The 18,276-nt window shown below is 42.8% G+C and overlaps 1 protein-coding gene across 3 annotated transcripts in view; it reads right to left on the minus strand.

The window, feature by feature from the left end:
* si:ch211-45c16.2 (mitogen-activated protein kinase kinase kinase 13) overlaps positions 1-18,276 on the minus strand; it is a 55,911-nt gene that overhangs the window by 23,073 nt on the left and 14,562 nt on the right. For 2 of the 3 annotated variants that reach the window (XM_066686474.1, XM_066686472.1), the window contains exon 2: positions 17,619-17,707. The gene's annotated coding sequence lies outside the window, so the exon portion shown is untranslated. Of the gene's footprint in view, positions 1-12,512; positions 12,626-17,618; positions 17,708-18,276 lie in introns of those variants that run through there. The other variant, XM_066686473.1, reaches the window with a different exon arrangement.

The raw sequence follows: 18,276 nt of genomic DNA on the forward strand, positions 1-18,276 counted from the left end.
ACGAATCGATTTCATAAGAGCACAGAGGGCAGTCTTACTTAGCTGCGTATTTAAAGCTGGGTAGTTAATTCATTCATTGCCTGTAACCCTTATCCAGTTCAGTGCAGCGCTGGGTCCAGAGCATCCAGAATCATTGGGCGCAAGGTGGGAATACACCCTGGAGGGGGCGCCAGGGGACGACACACACTCACACCTACGGAAACTTTAACGTCCACAATCCATCTACCAACATGTGTTTTTGGAGCGTGGGAGGAAACCGGAGCACCCGGAGAAAACCCACGCAGACACAAAGAGAACACACCACACTCCTCACAGACAGTCACCCAGAGGAAACCCACGCAGAGACAGAGAGAACACACCACACTCCTCACAGACAGTCACCTGGAGGAAACCCACGCAGACACAGAGAGAACACACCACACTCCTCACAGACAGTCACCTGGAGGAAACCCACGCAGACACAGAGAGAACACACCACACTCCTCACAGACAGTCACCTGGAGGAAACCCACGCAGACACAGAGAGAACACACCACACTCCTCACAGACAGTCACCTGGAGGAAACCCACGCCACACTCCTCACAGAGAGTCACCCAGAGCGGGACTTGAACCCACAACCTCCAGGTCCCTGGAAACGTGACACTACCTGCTGCGCCATCATGCCGCCCTAAAGCTGTGTAGTTGAAATTTCAGAACATCTATACATTAGCGTTTATGCACCTCACACACCTGCCTGCGTGAGCCTGTACATAGACACGTGGGTCACGCATGAAAAAACTGATACCAGCATCACTAACTTATCCAGGAAGAGTAACTGGATAGAATTCTCTGTCTCTTTCTGTCTCTCTCTCTCGCACACACACACACACACACACACACACTTGTCCTGCTTTCAGCTGATAGTGATGGGGCGAGGTATGCTTGTGTGTGTGTGTGTGTGTGTGTGTGTGTGTGTAACCTGACCTGTGTGTGTGAGAGATGGAACAGTAAAAGCATCAATAATGCAAGCTCAGCTCTCAAGCTCTCAGCGGACAGCTGAGAGTGCAGGGCACAACCAGAGTGCTCTCTTTCAGCTAACCCAGAAATCTCTTCTCCGATGTGTGTGTGTGTGTGTGTGTGTGTGTGTGTGTGTGTGTGTAATTCCACTCCAGGACCTGCACTGATGCTCTGAGCTGCATTACACCCCAGAGGAAACATCTGAAGCCCTACCAAACACACACACCTCAAGTGCAAAAGTGGACTCAGAAATTCAAGCATAGTCATCTCCACTGGGCCTCAACTGCACAAATTACAGAGCAAAAATATTTAATAAGCTCAGCTTGTGCGCTATTAAAGCTATTAAAGAGATATTGGTGTCTGTATCGAAGGGTATCAGTAAAAGCCCAAAATGCATAGAAAAACAATATCACACACATATGTATGTATTAAATAACGTGTGACATGATGGTATCTGTGTATTTTTTCCCATGGGGAAGTAGTGTATTTGATTAGTTAAGATTGGTTAATTACTAGAGGATCATCTTAAAGGTGACATTCATAATCAGACTCTTATAAAATTCAGATATTTCCTCACCATTTGCTAGTTCTCCAGTCTGTTTCCTCACTGAAAACTGGTGTAATGTTTTTATGAAGCCCCAGTGTCAGTAAAGGAGTAAAAAACAAAGCGGCTCTGTCAAACATGCTAGGCTTCCTCCATCTCTGTTCATAGAAATAGAAAAACAGACCTCCAAACATGGAGAGAAATCATGAAAAGAGATGAGGATATTGCTTTATTCCTGCTCCACAGGGGGGGTCATATTGACCTATTGTTGCGGTTTCAGGTTATTTAGGTAGGAACCCACTCTAAATTCGGTCACAAAAGTTAAACAAGTTTCTGTGGTAATTCAAATAGTGGATAAAAACTTAGACAAGTTTAACCTCAGCCGCACAAACATCAGTCTTTTTTCTCCTTTTAATACCTGAAAAGATGTGGTGCTTCTGAACATAAACAAATCTGAGAACTGATGTTCTCCACAACTGCAGTGATTATATATATATATATATATATATATATATATATATATATATATATATATATATTTTGATGGATTCATATTTCTAATGGTAAGAAGATATTCTGACCCTACACCTGAGCTTGCGTTTGAAGGTTCTTTTGGAGTATTTTCTGTGTCTTCAAGTATTCATGGATGACAACTGGTGCTTTCAAATCCTCCGACAGTGACTGTATTTACTGAAAGCAATTAAGTAAAAAGGGCGTAAGCATCACTTTTTACACTTTATTCATATGTTGTAACTATTGTGTTGGCTTTAGCTGGTTCTTCAAAGAGGTTCTAAATGCACTCGTATCGTCGGTGTGTGCAGAGGACTCTTCAAACTGCATGGTGAATGATTCATGGGTTTGAGTGTCTGCACTTTTATAAATAATGTCTGCCTTATCGGCCGAGGGCCTGACCTGCCCGGCTAATTTACACAGCCAACGGGCCAGGTTCTGACCAGTGAACACTGCAGATGTGCAAAACTGCACACACACACACACACACACACACACACACAGGACCATAATTAGAGTACCAATAATCATACTGTTTCAGTAGGGGTAGACACTGCTGACTATCAATGGCGCAATGGTTGTTTTTTGGCCACTAAAGACGCTAAGCCTGTGGTCACTGCACTGAAGCTTTGTGCATTCTGTTTTGCCTTTTACACAAAACTGTTTAGTCGTAACTGTTTGCTTCACATCAGACTGAGGATAAACACAGGACCTCAGGTATTTGTTTAACCCTTCAGTGTTCTTTCTTGTTTAACCCTTCAGTGTCCCTTCGGTATTCTAATAACCCAGGGATATATCAGTGATAGAAAGATAAAGTGGTGTTTGTTCATCTCTAACCATAACAAATAAATCATATCCTACTGTGTGATGGTCTGCATATTGATGTTTTAAGAAGTCTAAAGTTACAGATCCAAGTGATTAGAAAAGAAGAGTACAGAGAAACAGCAAGAGAGGGAGGCCAAGAGAAGAGAGACCAGTAAATGTAACAGAGCAGGGCAGAGTTATCATATGTTGCTCTATGAATCCTTGCACAGGCCTTGTTTCTCTCCGAAGCAAGGGCCAAGATTCCTCTCCCTTATAAACCTTAACTTTATTGGAGCCGCGGAAAGCAGACAGCAACAATCTTAATCTCAGCTAAAGGAACGTCCAAAACTGAATTGGTTGTGGATCAGTGTGGACTGTCCTCAGCTGACTGCTGACCAAAGATAAACGTCCCAAATTACAGAGCTACACAGCAACAGAAGTCTGGATTATGCATTTAAAACACCCCCTCCCTCACCCTCTCTCTCTCTCTCTCTCTCACACACACACACACATTAGATTTAATGTGTGTTTAAAAATGTGTGGAGAAAAAAAAAAAATACAGCATCACATGATCTCTTTTTGGATGCAGTTTTAATATAAAACATACAAATATTTAATTAGAACTGGACGCATGTCCAAACTAGGCTTCCATGCAGGTTAAACAGATTTAAATTACAGTTATGATTACAAATGTATTTAATAATGCCTCCGTAAAACCTGATCATATGCACCTCGCAAGGCTTTGTTTTTCTGTTCCAAACCAGTTCATGTTCAATTAAAACATGTAATTTATAGAGATGCACGATATATAGGCAGCTGATATATTGTTTGCTGATATGTGGATTTTTGTAGTTATCGTTATCGGAACTGGAATTTCAGCTGATGTAACAATCGATGACTTTGAGGCTTTGATAACATTTGTCTGTGGTGAAAACTAATTTAAAATATCAGCAACACTCAGTACACACAAATAGCGGTGTAAACACACACACACACACACCAAGTTAAAAGACAATGATCAACTACAACCACAGTGAGGGGGGGGCCCTTCTTATATAAAATACATGAAAATAGATAGTCATTCAGCATCTGAATTTATTACTGAAACACCACGACAAACGATTACAAACACTCGCTCAAACACACTCCCTCTCACTCGCTCTGAGCCGCTTTACACTGACGAAAAGGCTTGTCCTATGACAACCCACTATAAGTATTTGTTCTGCATTAATCCTATGTGAATTTGTTTTAATTACAAAAAGATAAAATTATCGGTTATTAATATCGGTAGCGATTATCGTATCGGCTCCAAAAATTCAAAATCGGTACATCCCTAGTTATTTGAACACACAAAATATCAAAGGCTGAACCTAATCTTGACCTCAAAAGCAGGGATATACACTAGGGATGGAGCAGCTGGTGGGGCTGGCTGATTTGGTTGCTGAACTTGTACACCCACTCCGAGCACACACACACACACACACACACTTACTCATTAGACAAGAACAATTAATCCCACTGATACAGAAGGCACTACAATCAGTGCCAATAAACAATACTGTGCCAAACAAAAACAAAATGTATCACGCATATGGTGCCAACACACACACACACACAGTGTGTGTGAGAGAGAGAGACAGACAGACAGACAGACAGATAGGACACGTAGATTGACTGATCACACGTCAAGGTTACAAATGTTCTATTGTCCTGATATTCTTAACTACACCCATATTACACACACTGACTTTATAAATGCACCCATAAAAAAGCCAGAATAAGACATCTTAATCAAGCAAACACACTCCAGGAGAAACATATGCTCTCATTAATCTATAGCGCACCATAAACCCCCTCAAACACACACACACACACACACAGCATCTGTGTCCCCATAACTCTTGGTCTCATTAGCTGCAGGCCTGGGGGGTCAGGACGGGGGGTGGCCGCTCCAGAGGGACCAGCTGCTGCGGCAACAAAGAGCCAATTTAGCCTCCGACAAAGAGCCATGCTCCCTCTTTCTGTCTGCCTGACACCCTCTCCCTCTCTCCATCTTTTCATACCACCAGCGTTCTGATTCCACTGTTCTCGCTCTTGCGTACAGTCACACATTCTCTCGCCACCCTTTCGCACAGAAATCAGTCTGACCCGGCAGCTTGGAGGCCAGCTCCTGCTCGCCCCTCGCAGCCAGTCACACGCTGAGCTGCTGACTGACAGATGAAAGGAGGCACTCAATCACTCAGCACGACTCACGCCGCCAATTAGCTGCAGCAGGTTCCTGCAGCACCTGAGCACCATCATCACTTTATTCACACTGTAAGTCATTGCTAAAAACACCCCAGTGTATACATTATATATATACACACACTGTGTGAATGTAATATATAGTATTTCTGTAGATTTGTAGTATTTTCATTAAAGTATTGGAGAATGTGAAGATAACACACAGCACTGTGCAGAAGTCTGAGGCCCTAAGATAGTGATATATATTTAAACTAGTGCCTCCTCAGTGAGTGTGGGGCTGGTATAAAGTTCTATATAATCACAGTAAACACAGACTAATAATAATATAAAACACATCAGAAATATAAGATAATGTTTCTCTATAAAGCAGTAGGTGAGAGTGAGTTTGAAGAACAGTGTTTTGTTCAGATTCTCCTTGATTTACATGAATTTGTTAAATCCACAGCACACATTATTTAAAATCATTATTGATTCACCACTAAAACTAGGCACTGGATGATCACCTCAAATAATACACACTCCACGAGGAGACACTTGGACAGAGTTAAACACATTCACACACAGAGGATCACACTGGAGGAATGTGATTGGGTTTATTCTAATGAGGGGCGTTACTTGTTGTTTGTTTTTTAGCAAATAAACACTTACTGCTCAGATACATAGCTTTTTAAATTGTAATCTCTGGTGTCTAAAATGTGTGCACAGCACTGGGTATAAAATTTAGGTCAAAAGCTAGCCTTCAAACATCAACTCTTACTGTTGTAATCTGTTTTTAGTTGTAGATGTAGTTTATTTTAGCGATGTATAAGTGTCATGACCCCAGACGCTTAGTTTGATACAAATGGTAGAGTTAAAGTGATTAAAACCCATATTAAAAATAGTGATCACAGTCTAAACTTGGACATAATTTACTGGATATTTCACATAATATACATCAGTTAACACTTCATTAACAAATACAAAACTCAAACACATTCAGTCAAAAGTCTTAAACTAAAATTGAAAATAGTCAAAGATAAATAATCGACCTGCTCTGCAAAGACCTTGAACATTTTATTATATACATCTGAATCAATTGAACTCAGTAAAGACTGCCGTTGTGTCCTGTCTACCACAATGAAAGACAGTACCTTTTTGTTGCTGAGTGCCATGTTTTAATGTGCAATCCACACAGCCTCAGTAAAAATTTCCATCAATTCACTGCTCCAGTCTTTCAGTAAGTGACGTCCATTACAAGATTCCCAGCAATACACACTCCTTCCTGGACTTGTCATCACAGCACTGGGCTTTCATTTTCTCCTGTCCGCTGATCTGCAGATTGAACTTTGGGTCCATGTGTAAACCTGCTTTAGTACTCTTTCACTCTCGCACTCTCTCTCTCTCTCCCTCTCCCTCTTTCTCCTCCTCCCCCAGGGCTCTGAACTAAGGCAGGCAGGTAAACCTATAATCTGTTCTGAGCGGAGCAGGAGTAGACACAGTAAACAGAGTTCAATGCAGTGCTGAGAGAAAATGACCTGGCCACTGTTCAGAAGGTGATATTCCTAAAAGCACTCCTTCTTAGACCTATCTGCTCAAACCCAATCTTAAAAAACACATAAATAAATAACTAAAACAAATCAAATTGTGATAATTTGTACACTTCCCTGTACGCTCACACAAAAATCAGTGGCAATGCTCAATGCACAGGTTGTGTGCCACAGCGCTGAGGACAAATTAGAAAAGACCAATGACGAGGACACAAACCAGAGGTAGGGTTCTCCCTACTAGCATTCTTTAGTCTGCGGTCCAGAACGTCAGCGATATCAGGGATGTAAAGGACGTGTTAAGACTGGATAAAAACAAAAGAAGAGCCCAGGTTTAGTTTGATTTATGTTATGAGTTTTCAGTATCACCACCGATAGCTTAAAAGAACAGATGCCTCCGTGCAAATGTCTCATGATGGGAGTCTCTTACTCTGAAACCTGAGATGGTAGAGTGGGTGTGGGTAGAGAAGCCTACAGTGTAGTCTACACTAGAGTGCCCAGAGGAATTAAAAAAGATCTGGCAATTCATATGTTCAAAATTTATAACGTTAAAGTGGACGGCACAGTGGTGCAGCAGGTAGCGTCTCAGTCACAGCTCCAGGGTCCTGGAGGTTGTGGGTTCGAGTCCCGCTCCGGGTGACTGTCTGTGAGGAGTGTGGTGTGTTCTCTCTGTGTCTGCGTGGGTTTCCACAGGGTGACTGTCTGTGAGGAGTGTGGTGTGCTCTCCCTGTGTCTGAGTGGGTTTCCTCCGGGTGATTGTCTGTGAGGAGTGTGGTGTGTTCTCCCTGTGTCTGCGTGGGTTTCCTCCAGGTGACTGTCTGTGAGGAGTGTGGTGTGATCTCCCTGTGTCTGCGTGGGTTTCCTCCGGGTGACTGTCTGTGAGGAGTGTGGTGTGATCTCCCTGTGTCTGCGTGGGTTTCCTCTGGGTGATTGTCTGTGAGGAGTGTGGTGTGTTCTCCCTGTGTCTGCGTGGGTTTCCTCTAGGTGATTGTCTGTGAGGAGTGTGAAGTGTTCTCTCTGTGTCTGCATGAGTTTCCTCCGGGTGACTGTCTGTGAGGAGTGTGGTGTGTTCTCTCTGTGTCTGCATGAGTTTCCTCCGGGTGCTCCGGTTTCCTCCCACGCTCCAAAAACACACGTTGGTAGCTAGATTGGCAACTCAAAAGTGTTCGTAAGTGCGAGTGTGTGTCGCCCTGTGAAGGACTGGCGCCCCCTTCAGGGTGTCTTCCTGCCTTGCACCAAGTGATTCCGGGTATGCTCTGGATGCACCGCGACCCTGAATTAGAAAAGCGCTTACAGACAACGAATGAATAATCTTAAAGGATTAAAAAAATGTTAACAGCAGTGTCTGGTCTGCTACATTTCAGAAGAGGCACTAATCTTCTTCTCATTTCATGAAGTTTCAGTCACATGACAAAAGGAGCCCGTCCCTGAGCTGCACCTGGCACAGACAACAAACAAACTGTTCCCACGTACACTTGGCTTTGACAAGCTGCTCTGGAGTGAGTAAGTGAAGTGCAGTAATTCTTGCTCTGCAAGCAGGTTAAGCACATTCCAACTCCACTGTGCCGTTTCGTGACACTGTTTACTTCAGGCTGTTACTAAAATTAGAAGCATACAGAGGGATATGAGTGGCCTAAATACATGAGTATTAGCTGAGGAATGACGCTGCATTCGACTCTGCAGGAGCGAAAGCACTGAATGTATTTGTGTTTTTACCTTTAATTTGTTAAAAAGGCTGTAAATGTACACGAGACATGGGAGTTATATCTTAATAAGAAAAAAATATTAAATCAAATGGATGTTTCTAAACACATTTAGAAAGAAAATTAATTGAAATCCTTTTTTTGTAAAAACATGGCACACCAATTAAACATTAGTTTTAGTTATTCATTCATTCACTCACTCATTCAATTTCTGTAACAGCTTTATCCTGTTCAGGGTTACTGTGGATCCAGAGCCCACCCTGAATCAGAGCTCAGAGCAGGAGCACACCTCGGACAGGGCACCGGTCCATCACAAGGCTTCACACACACTTACACAGACACACATTCACCCTGTCACTCACAAAGTCACACCTGTGGACACTTTCAAGTCACCAATCCGCCTATCGATGTGCTTTTGGACAATGGGAGGAAACTGAAACATCTGGAGGAAACCCATGCAGACACAGGGAGAACACATCAAACTCCTCAGAGACAGTGAACTGAGGCAGGGTTTGAAGCCACAACCCCAGGACCCTGGAACTGTGTTAAAGTGAAACTATCAACTTCACCACCTGTTACAACTTGTACTGCCTGTTTACTGCTCTGTAACAACGAGATATAACATCCTGCTTAAAACGTTCACATTTTTATTTTATTATATTTATCAAAATAGCATTTTTATCATGGCCAGTTGCTAAAGACACAGATGACATGTTACTGTCCCAAAGTATGGTGACACGTCACATTCTGCAAATCAGTTAAACAATGTCATCAACTCATGATGATGCCCCCCCACGCTCAAATATGAGAATATAAGCCTAAGGTGAGGGAGCGCCATTGTCCTGAACTCGGCTCCATTTTTTATTTGTCTACGTACTTTTTACTGTTCATAAGATGAACTATAATTAAACAGTAATCTTGACATTAGAATACAAACAACAACGATAACATGACGATGATGCCTGGTAGTATCAGAAATTACTTTACTAATAATTAGTACATTATTAATTGCTTTATTTATTTTCCAGAAAAAAAAAAAAATATATATATATTTTCCCCCCCAGACTGCAATTGTTCCATTGTGTAAACGAAAATGTGAAAACAGTAATTTTTCAAACCTGAATTTAGGAAAAAAAATGATTTAAATATACGGTGAAATTGGACTCTTAAGTACCATATAATCCTGGTACAACAGCAGAAACGTCACTGTCATATGAACTGTTTATACATTTCAGGAGGTGGTTCACACAAAACTCAGACACTCGGTGCAAAAACGCCAAAATTAAATTGTTAATACGTGGAGTTAGGGTGGTTTGAGTAATGAGTCAAACTTAGCAACAGAGATTTTACGTGAATTACAAGTAGAAAAAAAAAACCAGTTTCTACGACTGAACTTCAGAGATGTTTACAAGACGCATGGACACATTTCTGAACCACCCCCGGGGGAAAAAAAAAATAATACAAAATGTAATAAAGAGCTAGGTTTATACCAATATTGTTGCATTTCCTGTCATATTTTGCTCATTATAAATATAACATTTAAATAGGATAAGATTCTTCTTAACGGCCATTTTACCTCTTCAATCAGAAACCCTAATAAATGGAGTGCAGTCTCAGACTTCAGCAAACCACTGTCATCTTTATCCATAATTAAAGTCCAGATATTTGAGATCGCTACAGAAATCTGAACTGACACATACATACACACAAACACATGCCTCACCAAGATGGAGGCATTAACGGGAAGCCGAATGTAAACGAGAGTGAACGTGGTTAGTGGGCAGTGAGTGCTATGAGTCACATAAGCAGTGATGCTGCAGTGCTCTAAAATAAGACCGCACCAACACAAACTGGAAAGGAGGAATGCAGCTCGATGTATATACCGTTCCAACATCATTCCTCAGGAAACGAGGCTTAATTAAACCCTCACGAACATTAGTGTTACACTCACAGTTCTTCACCATCGACCGTGTGAAAACAGATCAAAAATTAATGGCAACTGGGTCGTGCTCTTTGCTCCGAAAATGTGTTTACTTAGTGCCCACGAAGTCCACCCCCATTCATCTAGTCCCACGCATTCTTTGATGTGGGAAGAAAGAGCAAGATGGAGAAAGACCCAGAAATAAAGAAATGGTCCAGGAACTGCAGCAAGAGTACAGCTGTCTGGCATGAAGTCCCATCCAACCCCTTCAAAACACCAAAACAGTGTAATAACAGTCTTTAGCCCAGGCCTAAGCCTCTAGTCAGAGGATGGAACAATAGTTTACTTCACTGAAGTACAGCTCCAGTGCTCTTCGGACACAACAAAGTAAACAACGAGGCAAATATGCTCTATGCTTTTTGAAAAACGGTGAGAGTGAGGGAAGGACCGTCTCGGGTGTTTAAGGTATTGCAACCACAGCGAAAGGGAAAGCAAAAGAAAGGAAAACAGAGGCAATGAAGATTATAAAAAAAAGGGGGCAAGTGCTGCTACCAGCCTGATACGAGAGCAGCACGAATGGGAAAAGATCCCAGAGCAACTACAAAGGACACAAGAGGAGCCGGCTCCATTTGAAGAGTGCCGCGAGTGAGGGAGCAAGGGAAGGAGGGGCTCGTAGAGACGGAGGGGGATGAGAGGAGGAGGAGGAGGAGGAGGAGAAGAGACACAGCTGACCAGCTGCTCCAGTTTTAACAATCGGTCCTGAGCTTTTAAACCAACACACACATAAAAGCTGCCGTGTTGATGAGCAAGGAACATCACAGAATGCTACTTCTGACACGTATTAGGATGAGAGAGAGAGAGAGAGAGAGAGGGAAAAAAAGTGTGTGTGTGTGCTGGAGACAACACACAGAGGGACTGGAGATGCAAACCAACACACACACACACAATCCCATGAGCTCCACACCAGCCATTTATTCAGACCACAGGAGGTTCTGATTTGTCTTCCACTCTCTTGCTCCATCACCCCACCTTTCCTGGGCTGCTTGAGCCCTTAAACACAGAAGAATCAATACCTCACATGGATGTGTCCATTAGCAGCAGGACTAGAGCTGAAGATAGTCTTTTGTGAGAATGTGTGTGTGTGTGTCGGGGGGATACTGGAACTTGATAATACTACAGCTTCCTATCTGCCAGGGCAGTGCAGCACAGAGAATATATCATACTTTACGGGGATACGTTAGAACTGCTATAAGCTTGTGTTTTAAAGGAGGGCTCATCAGAATAAAACAGCCCTCTACAAAAGCAGAACAGGCCAATATTCCAATGATAAATAAATCATATATTTTGCAAGCTTAATATTTACAGTCCTAAAGCTGTATTCATTCAGGCTGTGTCTCTCTCTCGCTGTCTCTCCTCTCTAAACCGCCTGCTGCCCAGAACAACATTATATAAACATGCTTAGCAGCGGAGGCAGAGATGAACCAAGCTGCACTCCACCATGTCAGAAATGGAGGGGGGACAGCGAGAGAGAGAGAGAGAGAGAGAGAGAGAAATAGAAATCAGACATGAGCAAGAAAAGAGATACAGAAAAAGATCAGAAAAAAATAGAGAGAAAGAAAATTAAATAATAATAATAATAAATAAATAAATAAATAAATAAAAAGAAAATAAAACAACCCACAACACATCAGCTCCCCTTTCCACACAGACAGCAGTGATGTATGTATCTATTTATGTGCTGGGGCTGTAATGCGTTGTACCCTTGCCTGCTCCACTTGCCTGTCCTTCAGTAGAGGGCAGTGAGAAGAGAACTACTGCATCAAACCTCAGCATCACCAGCTGAGCCAAATATAGCAGAGTCTCTCTCTCTCTCACACACACACACAGATGAAGCTACCGGCTCTGCGCTCTATGCACATGGACACCCAGAGTTTAAAGATTTTGAAAATAAGGAGTCAGTGGAGAGACACATCTTCAACAGCAGATACATACAGAGCGGTGGAAGGAATCTGATGCATTTCTCAAAAGAGCGAGATCTTACTGTTCATGCATTTTAAATACTGCTTGTGAAATCCTCCTGCTTAAATATCTCTCTGCTCTGACATTCCTCTTTTAACCCTGCGAACAGCATGGCAGTTATCTGAGAAATTGTCGAGTGAATAAAACAGGAATAAAATGTGTAATGCTGTGGTCCCCGCGGACTAACGCTGCTCTAAAACACACAAACATAAATACAAAGCAAACAGCGCCGCAGCAGATTACTCACCGCTGAAGGAGCAGGGATGCATGGTCCTTCTTCAGCAGAGAGCCGAAGAACAGCAGCCAATGGTGGGAGGGATGGAGGGAGGGAGAGAGTTAGGGAGGAGAGAGCGCAAGAGAGTGAAAGCGCCTGCAGTTTCAGCGTGAAAGAGTGGGCGGCAGTAAGCTAGTGCTGCCTGCGTCACACATTTCATGAATGGAGGGGCTGGGTGACGCATGCATGACGCAGCTCCAAACACACACTGAAATAGGGGATGGGGGAGGGGAGGGGTGACCCAGACAAGATGTGTCTGTTGGGGGGGGGGGGGCAAAATCTTTTGGGAGAACAGAGAATGGGCTTGTATTATGTGGATCGAGCATTTCCTCAAATGATTGTGTGGAAAGACTGAACATGCCATTGTTCATAGTGCGTTTGTGTTTTCATTCGTGTGCCAAATACGATTTCAGCTGTGTACGTGCATGCATGTGACTTGCAGTCTCGTTTTTCCTCAAGGTTTTCTCTCGCTGACTATTTATAACTGCCTTCACAGCATGCTTTCCCATTCAGTGCCCAAACAACCTGCTTAATAAGTCTGCTCTTTGACGTCAGAACGGGTCCTAATCAGCAGCACACAGTGACATTTATAGAACCAGGGGTATACTGACTACACAAATCTCCTTCTTAAGTCTTTGTATGGCTAAAGCTGAGTCAGGATTAGACCTGGATTGGCTCATTAACACAAATACCTGTATTATGCAAAGCTATAGAACGGCACAGTGGTGCAGCAGGTAGTGTCTCTGTCACAGGGTCCTGGAGGTTGTGGGTTCGAGTCCCGCTCCGGGTGACTGTCTGTGAGGAGTGTGGTGTGTTCTCCCTGTGTCTGCGTGGGTTTCCTCCGGGTGACTGTCTGTGAGGAGTGTGGTGTGTTCTCCCTGTGTCTGCGTGGGTTTCCTCCGGGTGACTGTCTGTGAGGAGTGTGGTGTGTTCTCCCTGTGTCTGCGTGGGTTTCCTCCGGGTGACTGTCTGTGAGGAGTGTGGTGTGTTCTCCCTGTGTCTGCGTGGGTTTCCTCCGGGTGACTGTCTGTGAGGAGTGTGGTGTGTTCTCCCTGTGTCTGCGTGGGTTTCCTCCGGGTGACTGTCTGTGAGGAGTGTGGTGTGTTCTCCCTGTGGCTGCGTGGGTTTCCTCCGGATGACTGTCTGTGAGGAGTGTGGTGTGTTCTCCCTGTGGCTGCGTGGGTTTCCTCCGGGTGACTGTCTGTGAGGAGTGTGGTGTGTTCTCCCTTTGTCTGCGTGGGTTTCCTCCGGGTGACTGTCTGTGAGGAGTGCGGTGTGTTCTCTCTGTGTCTGCGTGGGTTTCCTCCGGGTGACTGTCTGTGAGGAGTGTGGTGTGTTCTCCCTGTGGCTGCGTGGGTTTCCTCCGGGTGACTGTCTGTGAGGAGTGTGGTGTGTTCTCCCTGTGTCTGCGTGGATGTCCTCCGGGTGACTGTCTTTGAGGAGTGTGGTGTGTTCTCCCTGTGTCTGCGTGGGTTTCCTCCGGGTGACTGTCTGTGAAGAGTGTGGTGTGTTCTCCCTGTGTCTGCGTGGGTTTCCTCCGGGTGACTGTCTGTGAGGAGTGGTGTGTGTTCTCCCTGTGGCTGCGTGGGTTTCCTCCGGGTGACTGTCTGTGAGGTGTGGTGTGTTCTCCCTGTGTCTGCGTGGGTTTCCTCCGGGTGACTGTCTTTGAGGAGTGTGGTGTGTTCTCTCTGTGTCTGTGTGGGTTTCCTCCGGGTGCTCCGTTTTCCTCCCACACTCCAAAAACACACGTTGGTAGGTGGATTGGCGACTCAGAAGTGTCCGTTTGTGTGTCGCCCTGTGAAGGACTGGCGCCCCCTCCAAGGTGTATTCCCGCCTTACGCCCAGTGATTCTGGTTAGGCTCCGGACCCACCGCGACCCTGAACTGGATAAGGACTTACCGACAATGAATGAATGAAGGTAACAAATTACAAGAAAAACTACACTGCGTGGAACAAAGACACATTCCTGAGGGAACATGAGGGCCCAGAAGAGTTTTAATGCTAGTAGTGCAAGAAACAGGAACTGTCTGACACAAGCCTGGCCAAGCGCCTACTCTATGCAGCTGCTGAATCTGATTCATACACCAGTGCTCTAAACGCACAGATGCGAATCCTCTTCATAAATAACACTGAAGAGCAGGACTGAATATTAAAATTAATTTCTAACCAAATTACATCAAAAGTACAGAGTGCCAAATAATCAGTCCTTTTTCTTCTTGGGGGAAAAATATTACACAGCCTGAAATGCAATTTGGTAAGTAAATTTGGTAACTCTGATGAGTAGTTTCATAACATTATTGGTCACACATGGTGGAGGCTGTGTTATGGCATGGGCATATACGGCTAAAAAGGGTACTGTCAAAGCAACAAACCAGCTTCTTAATGCACAGAAATGGTGTATCTTTCAACAGCCAATTCAGACATCTGACCTTAACAGAACTGAGCATGATTTTCACTTACTGCAGGCAAACCTGAAGACATAACACCCCACAAACCAGCAGGAACTGACGGCAGCTGGCAACCATCAAGGGATGAATGTCAGAATTTGGCCTGGTCCATAGGAGGGTTGGGCGATATGGCCCTAAAATAATATCATGATATTTCAAGATATTTTTGACGATAATGATATTCTTAGTGAAAACACTGAAAAATACTTTTATTAATTTCCAGAACACAATATTACAACAAGATAAATGTTACATTAATATTAATTTGATTCAATTAATATTATAATTTCTTATCTACTTTGTAATTAAATGTAACAACTAAAATAATTATTATATATAACATTTTACTTTCGTTCAAATCTAACAATTTCAAACATTCAGAAGAAACAACAAATAAATGTGTAAATATCTGCTAATTTTGTAAACAACTGTAACTTACCAAGGTTCTGACATTGTATAAAATATATATAGAACATTGATATTTTTTTTACCTCAAACCACCTCCACATGACTTTGAACGCAGAGCAAATTTCTGTCGCAATAACCGCAACACGTTAATACGACGCTTTTGACGAGCCAACCGGAAAGAATGGCAAGAACCATGTCCACTCCAATGTATATATGTTTTCTCTTTCTTTTTGGAAGGTCTTTCTTGTTTTACACTTTGGGGTGTGTGTAATGAATGTTAAATAAATTAGTTTAAAATATCGTAAAAAAAAAAAAAAAAAAGGTATAAGCGTGATTGTTCCCTCTGAACTGCAGCTGAACGGCTGAGTCTTCGTTTTACAAAATGGACAAACCAACTGCAGCGTCCCCAGTTTTGGAGCATTTCAGCTTTCAACCAAATGAACAGTGAGAGCCAGGCGACTCAGACGAGGCAATGAGCAAAATCTGTACCAGAAAAGTCACTGGGAAACAAAGAAATGTGAATCTGAGTCTCATTGAGCTTCCTATAATCCAACAATCGAAGCCCCACTGCCTCCAGCACCGAGTCATGGAGCAGCCTCTAAAGGAACAGTTCGGGCCGGTTCCAGGCGACAGTGAGGAGTGTAGCTCTAGAATCAGGATGAATTAAGTCATTTGGAACAGTAATATCGCATACTGCAGTGTTGAGCCCTGATAAAACACAGTGTGGGACAGCCCTAGATAAATGATGAAAATTGGGTCATTGTTCAATTATTTCTAGACCCCACTGTATACAGGCTTTTTAAACTTTATATTTTAATTATTTAAAACAATGTACTGAAAATATAAATAGATCAGAAATTAGTATTAGTGTGTTAAAGACAACAATATTATAAAATCACCTGTTTATCACTATACACAGCTTTTTGAATACATTACACAGTATTTAGAAGGAGAGAAAAAAGTAAAAAAATAAAAACCTTTGTTTATAAAGACACCAAGAGATACCCATTAGACAAACACGACCCACTTCAAAGCCCTCTACACAGCTATCATCTCCACTGCGCAATAATGCCTTTTTTATTGGAAGAGATGCCACATTATTAATTAATTAATTGTCTTTTTAACATAAGAAAACAACACTTCCCCAGATGTCTCAGCTAAGACCAAATCTCACTCAGGAATCCTGGAGAATGATGACACTCGTTAGCCGGACTAATTGTTCGTTAGTGCTTTGACCAAACCTCAAAATTATCTACAAAGATAATGATAATCCTGAAAGATGATCATTTTAAACACAAAGCCCTTTCTAAATGCATAGTCACAGTAGGTTTAAAAACACAGACAGAAGTGAAAGGAGCAGTCGTGTTCCAGTTTCAAGGTGAGCTTCCAGCTTTATAATCTTCTGCTTGAGTTAATTCCAACCACCAAACAAACACACACACACACACACTTACTCAAAGACACACTGACATACTAATAAAATGATGCACTGTCTTTATTTATTAGACTGATATAGGCACCGACACTGACCTTAGTAAATAATACGATTTGGTATTGGTCAGATCGGTTACTTAGTCATGATCAATAGTGTTCAAAACTTTATTTGTTCCTCACAGGAATGTTAGCGCATTGGTTTTGAAAACTGAGTTAAAGCGTAAGTTTAGGGTAATCACTCTTATCTCGGTTATCCCCATGTCCCAACACATGACGCATTAGTAGACATCAAACATTTAGTGCTGTGATAATAATTGTTAAAGCGTGAGCTAGCAACAGTGCACCTCTGTGACTAGCGCAAGTAAGAATTATGGACTTTCTATCTTCCAAATGAAGCCTTTCTTTGGTTAGTTCACAGACTCAAATCCCAAAATAAGTTAGAAATCTCATTTTGCTACTTTTTAAACATCTGTATTATAAGTGTTGGTACGTAATACCTGCCTGAGGCCCTGGTTTTAAACATTAGAATCAGTACTGGGAGCCACACAGTCAACAAAACCGGAACTCAATCCCATTTATCCTGCACTTTAGAAGAGTCAATGCAGGTAACTTTACATCTGATGTCAGTAGTAGCTGGATTAAACTTGATTAACTAGTTTTGAACTTCATCTGTGTTTCTCAGACATCACATACTGAAGCCTGCTGCCTTCTCGGTGTAAATGTTGCCACTGGGTAATTGCCGAAATAAAATGCAAGGGAAATTGCACTAAAAACAAGCGGGGATGATTACCTGTGGGCAGGCTGTTTAACATGTCCCACGGCTGGGTCTGGAGAAGGCTCAGATACCGGCCCCGTTCCGTCTCCTCTTCTCTGCTTCACCTGCAAACAAATACACCCAGGTTAGAGTTCAAAGTGCAGGGGGCCAGAAAGAAGCTTCTCAGATCACTCAGAATCTCACTTTCCGAAGTGAGGGAAGGAAAAGTTTATTTTGTACACCTCCAAGAGTGTGTGTGCGTGTACTGTACAGGTTAAAAGAGGTGTCGGTGAAGGTTTGTATATGCTATCAACAATGAGCTCCTCATCCTGGAGTTAATCTAAAACCTTACAGCAGGGGAATCCCAGCTCTAAATATAGATGCAGGTTAACATTCTTAATAGACAAGAACAATGTACTAAAACAAGGGCAGAGGAAGATTCATAACAGATATTAGGGCTGAACGATTTGGGGAAAGAATCGAATTGCGATTTTTCTGTGCAATATTGCGATTTAAATTGCAATTACTTATGACTTACATTTCAAAGCCGTCTTTAGAGAATTGGCACCATGTCGTTCGCCAAGTACTTCGCAATAGAGTCGGTTATCTCTCGGTGCCTTCGCGAACTTTTTTCATATGGAGTGATGCTTTCAAACGCCTCTGTGACTGAGGTTTGCTTGGTTGTCATGTTTGG

Source organism: Hoplias malabaricus, chromosome 12 (assembly GCF_029633855.1).
Source record: "Hoplias malabaricus isolate fHopMal1 chromosome 12, fHopMal1.hap1, whole genome shotgun sequence".
Lineage (NCBI taxonomy): Eukaryota > Metazoa > Chordata > Actinopteri > Characiformes > Erythrinidae > Hoplias > Hoplias malabaricus.